This window comes from Lemur catta, chromosome 19 (genome assembly GCF_020740605.2).
Source record: "Lemur catta isolate mLemCat1 chromosome 19, mLemCat1.pri, whole genome shotgun sequence".
NCBI classification, from domain to species: Eukaryota; Metazoa; Chordata; class Mammalia; order Primates; family Lemuridae; genus Lemur; species Lemur catta.
The window spans coordinates 21406255-21418450 of record NC_059146.1 but is presented as its reverse complement, the minus strand read 5'-3'; the positions used below and the strand labels follow the sequence as shown (position 1 = coordinate 21418450).

General features: G+C 44.7%; 1 non-coding gene across 1 annotated transcript; it reads left to right on the top strand.

Moving 5' to 3' along the window:
• Window positions 1–2014: 2014 nt before the first annotated feature.
• On the top strand, window positions 2015–2121 carry LOC123624872. Its single transcript, XR_006730238.1, has one exon. It is a non-coding gene; the product is annotated as a U6 spliceosomal RNA (small nuclear RNA).
• The last annotated feature ends 10075 nt before the right edge of the window (window positions 2122–12196 follow it).

Below are 12196 nucleotides of genomic sequence, written 5' to 3'. Positions count from 1 at the left end.
AGCCATGAAGTTTTGGTGCACTGCAAGCCACGGCCTCTGATGTAGCAAATGCTCTAAAGAGAAGTAAATCCCACGAGCCTGTGTGAAAAAGGGACTTGACCCTGAGAGCAGACCTCAAGGAAGGCCGCACGGATGCTGTTGAGTTTAAGCAGGAGTGTGAGGACTGACGAGCCGTCACAGAGTTAAACACCATGGAAAGATAAACACAGAGTGGGGGGCTGGAAGAGTAAGGTGGGTGGAGGAGACAGCTTCTGTGGAAGCCCCATGTCAGGAAATAATTTTGCCTGTTCTAAGCTGAGTCAATTCCAAATGGAAAAATGATGAGGAAGAAAACACACATTGATTGAATAGGACTACCTAAAGGGCCATATAAAGACATGATATTGTATCCTTAAGAGAGTGGGAACAGTTTTAAGCATAAGTGTGGCATAATCACATTTGTGTCTCAAACATATCTGTACGACCACTTCCTGGAGCCAGATTGCAGAAGGCAATAAAAATAGCAGCTAACATTTTCTGAGCACCTACTGTATGCCAGATACTACTCTGAGTCTCCCGTAGGGATATTTTACTTAATTCTCACAATTTTTGAAAGTGGTTCCATCGTCAGACCCATTTTACAGGTGAGAACACTGAGGCTCCAGGGATTAATGAATATGATTAGTGTTACGCATCAAGTAAGACGTGGAGCTGGATTTCAACCTGGGCAGACTCTATGACCTTACCTATTACTGCTACATCATTATCTTTATTAAAGAAGACAAAAACCTGAGTATGGATAGACCAGTTAGGAAGTTCTTGCCTTCTGAGAAAGAGATGAGTTGCTTGGACAGGAATGGTGATGGTGGGGATTTAAATAAATGCATGGATTTGTGACTGAGAGGTAGGCTCAAAAGAAGCTCTCATGAAAGTTTGGTTCCCAGAAATATTTGACTAGGTTGTTTAGACTCAACTTCCCACTGTAAAAAAAAAAAAAAAAAGATGAACAAAAAATAAAGAACATCTGTCTGCAGACCTTGGAGCACTTCCAAGGCACAGAGAATATATGGTTCTAAAATGCAAAAGAGGAAGGAAGCCAAGAGAAGGGAATTTATCATTTGGGGTTAGTTTTATGTGACCAGTTTGCTGATTCTGACAGTAAAAACAGCAGATGAGGAACCCAAAAAGCTGAGTGAGAGCAGGATGGAGAATTTCAGCAAAGAATTAACAAATATAAAAATGGACAAATGGAAATTCTAGAATTGAAAAATGGAGCTCGTGAAACTATCAACTCAACAGAAGAGGTTACAGCAACTTGGACTCAGCTGGAGAGAGAAACAGTAACTGAAGCATGAGTTGGAAAACAATATCCAGACAAAAGCACAAAGAATCCAAATTCAGAATGGGGCGTGAGACGTATATGGGGTGTGGTGGAAAGTTCTAACATATGTGTCGCTGAAATGCCATAAGGACAGGAAAGAGAGAAAGCGAATGGGACAGAAGCAATGTTGGAAGAGTCTGTGACCAACATTTCCTAAAACTAATCAAAGACACCAGGCCATAGACTGATAGTCAATAAACAACTTAAACTGAACACATTTAGGCCGGGCGCGGTGGCTCACGCCTATAATCCTAGCGCTCTGGGAGGCCGAGGCGGGTGGATCGCTCCAGGTCAGGAGTTCGAGACCAGCCTCAGCAAGAGCGAGACCCCCGTCTCTACTAAAAATAGAAAGAAATTATCTGGCCAACTAAAAAATATATATAGAAAAAAATTAGCCAGGCATGGTGGCACATGCCTGTAGTCCCAGCTACTGGGGAGGCTGAGGCAGTAGGATTGCTTAAGCCCAGGAGTTTGAGGTTGCTGTGAGCTAGGCTGACGCCACGGCACTCTAGCCTGGGCAACACAGTGAGACTCTGTCTCAAAAAAAAAAAAAAAAAAAAACTGAACACATTTATACCTGAGTTTCTTATATTCACCCCCCAAATCTGCTCCTCCCTCGTTCTTTCCCATCTCAGCTAATAAGAATTCCAATCTGTTCTCTCTTCGGCAGCACATATACTAAAATTGGATCAATACAGAGAAGACTAGCATGGCCCCTGCGTAAGGATGACAAGAAATAAAAAAAAAGAAAGAAAGAAAAGAAAAGAATTCCAATCTTCTAGTGTTTCAGACAAAAAAAAAAAAATAGTGCTATCCTTGACTTCTCCTTTTTTCTCATAGCCCACAACTGTAAACCAATTATATGAGGTTTCCCTTCAAAATATCTCCAGAATCACATCACTTGTGAGCTCCATGATGATTGCCCTGGTCTGAACCACTGTCCGCTGATACCTGGGGCATCGTGGGAGCCTCCTGCCTCCTGTCCTGCTTCTACCCTTTCCCCTTCCTCAATCTGTTCGCAACATAAAAGCAGGGTTGTCCTGTTAAGAACATGACAATTTTCCCCAGGATCAGAGCCAGGTAGACACGGTGGTGGCTGCTGAGGCGGAGGGATGCCAGCCACGTTTGTTAGGGAGTTTGGGGCAGATCCAGATGAGGGAAAACCACCAGCCAGCTCTATGGCTGTGGTTCTAGGAAACCACTCCCCGGAGAGGAGAATGCTGTCAAAAGAAGGTATCCCCATGTTACTTTCCATAGAGGTTGTACTAGTTTGCAGTTCCACCAGCAGTTTATGAGAGTTCCTATCTCTCCACATCCACGACAACATTTGTTGTTTTGGGACTTTTTGATAAAAGCCAGGATACCTCAAAGGACTAAAAGTAGAACTATCATTTGATCCAGCAATCCCGCTACTGGGCATCTACCTGCAGGAAAAAAAGACATTCTGTGATAAAGACATCTGCACTCGAATGTTTATAGCAGCACAATTCACAATTGCCAAGATGTGGAAACAACCCAAGTGCCCATCAATACATGAGTGGATTCATAAAATGTGGTATATGTATACCATGGAGTTCTACTCAGCCATAAAAAACAATGGTGATCTAGCACCTCTTGTATTATCCTGGATAGAGCTGGAGCCCATTCTACTAAGCGAAGTATCACAAAAATGGAAAAACAAGCGCCACGTGTACTCACCATCAAATTGGTACTAACTGATCAACACTTATGTGCACACACGGAAGTAACATTCACTGGGGATTGGGCGGGCAGGTGGGAGGGGGGACAAGGGGTAGGTAAATTCACACCTATTGGGTGTGGTATGCCCGGTCTTGGAGGGGCACGCTTGTAGCTCTGATTTGGGTGGTGCAAATGCAATAGATGAAATCCAAACGTTTGTACCCCTGTACAAATTTTATAATAAAAAGAAGAAGAAGGTGGATTCTATAAAAGATTAAGCAGGAATTGACTGGCAAGATATTCAGGTAACAGGAAAAGCTAGCCAAGAGCTGACTCCTACAAAATCGTCTGTTCTTTTCTGTGAAATTATTGGATCAAACAAGACTGTGTCTTTGGAAAGAGCCCTCCTCTGAGGAGAGCCCTTCATCAGAAGAAATGGTCTCTGTACCAGTAGTAAGAACAAGTGACTAGAACACAACCAAGTCAACGCCCAGGCTGAGCAGGAAGGACATCTCAAGGGCAAGAAGGAGGTCATCAGGTGACATCCTAGTGTGTCTCCTTTGCAAGGGGAGGTCTGAGACACATGCCACCAGTTCCCAATTGCCAGGCCCCAGAGCAGAAGTATAAGGACAATGCCCAGGTATTCACGCAGGTGATGTGCAAGAGGTAGAGCTACAGGCAGCTTCCCTGGGAGTGCTGGTTTCATGGCCATACGCATACCACATGCTTTCATGGAAATCAGAATCTCCCCCCAAAGTACACATCCAATTCCAAGGAATAAGGTCATGCTTGAAGGTGCTGACTCGGGGAGGTGGGGGTGGGGGGAGGGGATGGAGGTATAACTACCTGGTGAGTGCCAGGCGCACTGTCTGGGGAATGGACACGCTTGAAGCTCTGTCTCGGGGGGATGGGCGGGACATGGGCAATATATATAACCTGAACTTTTGTACCCCCATAATAAGCTGAAATTAAAAAAAGGCATGTTGATAATAAAATACAATTTGGCGATAAAATGGAAATACAATACAATAAAAACATTAGCCACTTTGTGTCACTTCTCTGCTCAAAAACATTCAAGGACTTTCCATCTCAGTCATATTTACAAGACCACTTCTGTCCTACTCCCCTGCCTTGGTTTAGCACTCTGGTTACATCTCCTCCCACTCCCCCTTGCTGACTCTGATCCAGCCACACTGACATCCTTGCTGCTCCTAGAGTACACCAAGCATGCAGCCGCCTCAGGACCTTTGCACTTGCTGTTCTCTCTGTCTGGAACACTCTTCCCTCAGAGATGCACATGGCTGACCCCTTCCCCTCCTTCAGTCTTGACTCCAATATCCCCTTCTCATTTAAGCCTTCCTGGACCATCCTATCTGAAGTTGCCAAAGTTGCTACACTCCCTCTGGATCCTTCTTCTTCTTTCTTCTTCTCCTTCTCCTTCTCCTTTTCCTCCTTCTCCTTCTTCTCCTTCTCCTTCTTCTTCTTTTCTTCTTCCTTTTTTTTTGACACAAAGTCTTGGTCTGTCCCCCCAGCTAGAGTGCAGCACCAGCATCATAGCTCACTGAAACCTCCAACTCCTGGGCCCAAGTGGTCCTCCTGCCTCAGTCTCCCAAGTAACTGGGACTACAAGTGCACATCACCACCCCTGGATAAGTTTCCTATTTTTTGTTGAGATGGGGTCTCGCTCTTACTCAGGCTGGTCTCAAACTCCTGGCCTCAAGGGATCCTCCCACCTTGGCCTCGCAGAGTGTTGGGATTACAGGTGTGAGCCACCACACCCAGCCCCCCTCCAGATTTTATACCACCCTTCACTGCCTTTCTTTCTCTCTCTGGCGTGTATCACTGATCTTGCATATATTTTACTTACAAGTATTTCTTAGTATCTGTCTCCCTACTAGAATGTATCCCTATGAAGCCATAGATTTTTTTGGTCTGCGATGTTTCCTATAGCTTTTCTGCACCTAGAACAGTGCCTGGCACACAGTAGTTGTTCAATACAAATGTTTTAATAAATAATGAATGAATAGATATATATAGAATATAGGAACTATAAAGAAAGCTATAAGAGCATGGTTATTGAACACAATTCCAGAGGTCAGATTTCTAGATTCAAATCCTGGTTGTGCCAGTTATAAGCTCTGTGACTTTAGGCTAAGTTTGTTAACCTCTCTGTTCCTCCTTCTTCTGAGGAAGAAAGAAAGAAAGAAAGAGAGAGAGAGAGAGAGAGAGAGGGAGGGAGGGAAGAAGGGAAAGAAAGAAAGAAAGGAAGGAAGGAAGGAAGGAAGGAAGGAAGGAAGGAAGGAAGGAAGGAAAGAAAGAAAGAAAGAAAGAAAGAGAGAGAGAGAGAGAGAGAGAGAGAAAGAAAGAAAGAAAGAAGGAAAGAAAGAATAGCAGGGGCCCCTAACTCATAGAGCTGTTGTGATTATTCAAAGAGTTAGCATGTTAAAAGTACTCAGACTGAGCCTGACAGTTATTACGAGTCCTAAGACTGATTGTTGATACAGTGGCTATTATTATAGGGTACACATTCATAGTTACTTATGTTCCCCCAAAGAAACACTAGAAGGACTAAGAAGAAACAAATTAAAATTGTTCCAAAATAAATAAATAAATAAAAATAATAAATAATAAAGAAAATTGTTCCTCTCCTGCTTTTTCTTCCTCATCTGCCCAGCTGTTCAAGCTGCAACCCTAGAGCTCACCTTGAGTTTTCCTCTTCCTCCACCCTTTCGCCTTTTTCTGCCTCATAATGCATCCTCGCCCTGCAAGACGTGCCAGCACCCCTGTCCGAGGTACCAGCCTCTCTTCCTAGGCTAGAAACATCCCCTGAGTGGTCTCTCTGCACTCACTTGGCAACTCGGCAGTCCTTTCTCCGCAGTGCAGCCAGAGTGATCTCTTAAGTGTATAAATCAGATCATGTCTTGTTACTGTTGAAATCACTCCAGTGACTTCACGGTGCACTTAGCACAAAACCCAAACCCCGAGACCTACAAGGCCGTACTTACCTCTGCAGGTCCACTTTGGTCCGTGTGCCCATTACCCACTGCCCTCAGCCCTGCTGGGCATTCCTGCTGTTCCTCGAAGATGCTGGTCCCTCCCTGCCTCAGGGCCTTTGCACTTGCTGCATCTCTGCCTGGATGCCCTCACCTCCTGCTTTGCCTGACAGCCTCCAGGTCTCTGTTCAATGTCACTCTAGCAAGGGGAGCCCCACCTCCCAGACCTCTGTACTGAGACTGTCCACTACCCCGGCCCCCAGCCCTTCTCTAAGAAGGTCTGTCTTTATTCACCCTTAACATTCATCCTTCTTTCCAATTATCCACTTATTTACTTGCATTAGAATGAAGACTTCATGTGGCCAGTGTGTTAGTCCATTTTGCGTTGCTGTAGAGGAAATACCTAAGATTGGGTAATTTGTAAAGAAAAGAGGTGTATGTGGCTCATGGTTCTGCAGACTGTACGGGAAGCATCGTGCCAGCATCTGCTTCTGGTGAGGGCTTCAGGGAGCTTCCAACCAAGGCAGAGGGTGAAGGGGGAGCCGGAGTGTCTCATGATGAGGGAAGGAGCAAGAGGGAGAGAGAGGAAGGGGTGCCAGGATCCTTTAATCAACCAGCTCTCCTGGGAACTAATGAAGTGAGAACCCCCTCGTTATCCCAGGAAGGGCACCAGGCCATCCATGAGGATCCAACCTCATGACTCAAACACCTCCCACCAGGCCCTATATTCAACACTGGGGATTGGATTTCAACATGAGTTTTGTAGGGTCCAAACATCAAGACTGTATCAGCCAGAAACCTCGTCTGTCTTGGTCATCCCTGCATCACTGGCACTTAGAACCACAGTGGCACATAATAGGTGATCAGTTAATACCTGCTGAATGAAGAGTAGAAAAGTGGTAGCAAGAATGTTTATCACTTAGTGGACATTTAATGGTTAAGTAATTAATGGTACCTCCCTGCAATGGAATACTGTGTGGTCATTAAAAATGATGCTGTTTTATTGACATGGAAGATGTTGAGGGTACTGTTGAGTGAACAAACCAGGAACAAACAGCATGTACACGGAGACCACGTGTAAGTGACATTATAGATGCACATTCACACACAAATTTAAAGAAAGAGATTTCTGGGAAAATATTAACCTAATTATCTGCAGCAATTAACGTTAGGTGATGGGAGTTTCAAACAATTCTTACTTAATTCTGGGTGAGGGTTTTTTTTCCTTAATTTGGATTTTTATATTGAGCATGTGTTTGTTTTATAACTGGGAAAAATAAAATTATTTTTGTTTGAAAACAATCAAAGTAAGATAAAACTTCCACCTGTAAAGATCTGGGAGTACAGGCTTAAGCGGGAATGGATAAGGTACCCGAATCTCTGTCCTTTGACTGTACCTCCCCACTCCTCCTCCCCAAGTTTCAGTTTACTTATTCATATGCAAGATGAATACATCGTAGAGGTCAGAATAGCGTCTATAGTTAACAGTACCGTGTCGTGCACTTACAAATTTGCTGAGAGGACACATCTTATGTTAAGTGCCCTTATCAATACAAATTGACGTTTGGTAATTTCCATATCATCAAATAATAACAGTAAGTAAAGAGGCAGGAGAAACTCTGGGAGGTGATGGGTGGGGTTATGTCATAGACTGTGGTGATGGTTTTGGGGGTGTGTAGTCACCCCCATACCCATCGAGTTGTATACCTTAAATATGTACAGCTTTTTGTATGTCAATCATTCCTCAATAGAGTGGTTTTTAAAAAATTACAGGTGTCTCCAGAGAACTTGTACAGGTTTGGAGGCCCATGAGATTCCCACAGGTGCACGCCTTGGACCTCAGCACCTGCCTTGCCTCCATCTTCACTGAAATAGTCCGAAAGAAAAAGGCTCTTTCCTTAAGACTTCTCTCAGCCTCCGTTATATTCCCAGACATTCCCCAGTGCCCCAGCTTTCCACCCAAGTTAGAGCTCTGCTGGCCGGGTCTGAGCACACCTCAGTCTTGGTTGTCATTTCCCACATTGTCCCAGCCCTAAAGATCAAGTGACTTGGGGGCTGATTGATATGTCCAGCCATGCGTGCACCTCAGTATCTGGAAGCGCCGTCTTCTCTCCTCCCTCTGTGGGGTTGGGGAGGGCACTAGGTCCTCAGGAGTCATAGGGCAGGACTGGGGCTCCAGTTCCCAGAGGGAAGGGAAAATGCACATCTCCCTCTACCTGTGGGTGTACACCTCTGTGTGTGTCTATGCACATCTGCACCTGTGCCTACTGGTATCTGCTGCACAGCATGCAATGTGCTTTCTATGTATGAACCTCGTTTAAACTCCACAAAAATTCCACACAGTTGTACTATTTTTGCCTCCATTTTATAGATAAGGAAGCTGACTTTTGGAGAGGTAAAGTCATGCAGCAAAATTCATGTCAGCTACCAGCACAGGACCCCACCCTTGGCAGTTAAATAACACAAGGTAGCTTCCCCCTCCCACCCTTTGCTGGAGAAAATCCTTGCTGCCCGTTGGACAGCTGCACTTGGATGTCCACGGTCTCTCCAGATGCCCAGACCCTTGGCGAACACTACATCATCTTCCTTCGTTACTCAACATCCAAGCCATGTTTCTGCATTTTTCTGCCGCAACATCATCCTTCCAAGTTTCTCTCTCTCTGCTTCTGCCTTCATGTTCAGTCTCATATCTTTCCATGCTCTAAAGGACTCAGCTGTCAAAAAAAAAGTCAGATTTCTCATCAAATCCATAAGCTGCGACTTTCCAGGACAAGTGGATTTTCCAGGACACTTTGGATTCCTCTGAGAGCCCAGCATAGCCTGGTATGCTAGAGGCTTCTAGAAAGAAAGACCCTTTCAAGACTGGAGAGACTTAGCACTCCTAAGTCCATTCTACAGATGGAAAGATGATGGATCAAAGTGGAAGAAACATCATAATAGACAATAGCTATGACACTCTCACTTTTCCCAAGTACTGCTCATAGCAGGGTCTTGCTATGTTGTCCAGGCTGGCCTCAAACTCCCGGGCTCCAGCGATCCTCCTGCCTCAGCCTCTTGAGTGGCTGTGACCACAGTTGTAAGTCACCTTGCCCAGCTAATATTAATATTTTTTACTTTGTTGATATATTGGAATCAACATCTTCAGGTTTCTTGTGCTAGCCTAATGGCTTTGTTGCTGTTGTTCAGTGCAATTTTTATTTTCTATTTCTTTTTTTAACAGCTTTATTGAGGTATAACTGATATATATTTTAAAACCTTTTCATTTAATGTATGCAATTCGATTAATTGGACATATGCAATAATCTTTTTAAAGGGCGTTCAAGTGCTTGTGTTGTTTCCTTTGCTTCTCACAGCAACCCATTTCAGGCATTTTCTTCTCCATGCAATAGACGGAGACGTAGAAGCTCACAGAAGAGAAAGCGTGTGGCCAAGACCTCCGCCCTGCCCCTCCCTGCTCCGGGAGCAGAGAGCCCCACTTTGGGGCTGCAAAGATTCAACATGTTTCTTGGGCTCCCTCTTGTGGCCACAGTGGAGAAATTCTCTTTTACATTGAATTTTTTTTTTCTGTTGGACGCATTCGTTTTTCAGTAAGCATTTTTATTGATCATCTACTTTGTCTGAAGCTCTATTGATCATCTACACTGTCTGAAGCTCTACATCCGTCAAAATACAGAACAGACAGATAGCTCTGCCCTCGAGAAGCTTATTTTATTGCAGAGGGAGACAGACAGTAAACTATGGATGTAATAAGTGCATGTGAAAAGTGACTCAGATAAATGAGGAAGTGGAGCAGCCGTCCAGGGCATCTAGAGGGTGGAAAAGTCGGAAGGGAGAACAGTGTGGCTGGTGTGGACTGAGGGGTGGGGCAAGGGAAGTGGCAGGAAGTGAATTCAGAGAGGGAGGGGGTAGGGGTCATGTGGGGTCCTGCAGGTCACTGCATTTACCATGAATGACATGAATGACCCCAAATTGAACTCAGGGACTCTTTTCCTGAACTAGAAAGCAGAACTACTTCTCACAGCTGCGGATGCATCATCCCCTTAACCTTGGAACATCCTCAGCAATTCCTGCCCCCTTCTTTCTAGTAGTCAAGTTTCCTCCAACCTGCTCTAGATCTGCCTCTGAATGCCCCCTGGAAGCCTGCCCTGGAAGACTGACAAGGCTCCTCACACTCACAGTTTGTAGTATGGTGACTCCAGAGTTGTACAGTGCACAACCTACACAGCTGTCCATGGTGATCCTGGTGCTCTTCCTCTGTGCTCCTGCCAAGTTCTGTGTTGGCTCTGTCATTTTACTGGGTGACCCACAAAGTCTTAATTTCTCCCCTCTCTTCTCAATACCCTGTAAGCTCTATAAGGATAAGATACGATCAAAGTTTTATCTATGTCCCTGGTACTCAGAAGAGGGGCTGAAACATTGAAGGCCTCAATAGCACTCTACTTAATCAACAAAATAAACAAATTGCCTGAATAATTATGATTGGATTGCTATAAAAGGCCAGATAATTATGTCAGGTCCTAGGAACTGGTCTATCATTATGTAGAGTCACCAGAATCGGCTAGGGAGCCATGGTACAGTCTCGGGTACCAGCTGGATAATTGTGCCGGGAGCTCCCGGAAGCAGCTGGGTAATTATAGGAGTGTCCCTGGAATCCGATGGGTAATTATCATGTAGTCCTGGAATCAGCAGTAATAATAGAAGGGTCCCAAATAGAGACATTAGGCAATGTCTGGACACATTTTTGATTGTCACAACTCTGAGGAGAGGGGGGGGTGCACCTGGCATCGTAGTGGGCAGAGGCCAGAAATGCTGCCGGATCACACCAGAAAGGACAGCCCCACGACAGAGAATCATCCAGCCCCAAATGCTGAAAGTGCCCAGGTTGAGAAATTCTTTTAAAAAAAAAAATACACTTTATTTTTTAGAGCAGTTTGAGGTTCACGGCAAAATTGAGGAAGGTACAGAGATTTTCCATGCACTCCCTGCCCCCACAGAGGCACAACCTCCCCAGTCATCACCAGCCTGCACCAGAGGGAGTGCTACTTTTGTTACAATCAATGACCCTGCATGGACACCTTGTTGTCACCCAGAGTCCAGAGTTCACACTAGGGTTCACTTCAGTGTTGTACATTCTGTGCGTTTGGGCAAATGTACGATGACACACGTCCACCGATACAATATCACACAGAGCACAGCCACGCCCTGAAAACCCTCTTTGCTCCACCTGTTCATCCCTCCTTCCCCCTCACTCCTGGCAACCACTGATCTTCTTACTGTCTCCATAGTTTTGCCTTTTCCAGAATGTCATAGAGTTGGAATCATATAGTTTGTTGTCTCTTCATATCGGCTCCTATCACTTAGTAATATGCATTTAAAGTTTCCTCGGCTTCCACTTTTCTGCCTCTTCTGAATCTGACCCTCCTGCCTCCCTCTTGTGGGACCCCTACGATTACATGGGGCCCACCCAGATAATTTGGGGTAACCTCCCCGTCTCAAGCTCCGTAGCTTAATCACATCACAAAGTTGCTTTTGCTATGCGAGGTAATGCATTCACCAGTCTCAGGGATTAGGACACGAACATCTTTGGGTGTGGGGGGTGTTACTCAGCCTACCACAACTGCCAGGCTGAATTATGTTAATTCTATCCTTCAAGTTAGTGGTTCTAAACCTTTACTGCGCATCAGAGTCACCTGGAGGGCCGCCCCAGAGGTTCTGATTCAGGGGGTTTAAGGTAGGGCCTGTGAATTTGCATTTCTAATGAGTTCCCAAGTGCCACGTATGCCACTGTTTGGGGACCGCACTTTGAGAACCACCGTTTTAGGCAAAAAAGAGAGAGTGTTTTGGAACCTTTTCAAAAATCAGAAATAATTCCATTATCTAGCTTGAGCCTTTAAATTTTTACAAATCAATAACAAGGTAATTTCAAGGAAAATACACAACAAACGTGCTAAAGATACGAAGGCAATCAGAGAAAAGAAAGTAGGAATGGCACATCAACATATGAAAAGGTGTCTGATCTCAATAATAAGCAGGGAAACCATAACTGAGACCACGATGAGATACCATTTACGCCCACAAGTCACTAGCCTTGCAAAACTAAAAAGTCCAATACTACAAACTATTGGTGAAACAAAAGTCTACAATAGTTCTTACATATTATTAG